Genomic DNA, 233 nt, shown 5'->3' on the forward strand with positions numbered 1-233 from the left:
ACAGTTTAATCGATTTGACAGAATATCCTGTTTCTACACCCAAACCGTTTCATGTAGTGACTCTCCAGCAGTGACTCAGGCTATCAGGGAATTAAATCTAGAAATTCCTTTTCTAGACTATGTAAGAACCCTGAATTTATGATTAAATGTTGATCAGTTACTAATATTTCTGTAATACAATCAGATATTTAAATGTGTCGACCTCACAGGTGAACCTGGAGACCAGTGTTACT

Source organism: Poecilia latipinna, unplaced genomic scaffold (assembly GCF_001443285.1).
Source record: "Poecilia latipinna isolate Pla-1442-1.1 unplaced genomic scaffold, P_latipinna-1.0 Scaffold574, whole genome shotgun sequence".
NCBI lineage: Eukaryota > Metazoa > Chordata > Actinopteri > Cyprinodontiformes > Poeciliidae > Poecilia > Poecilia latipinna.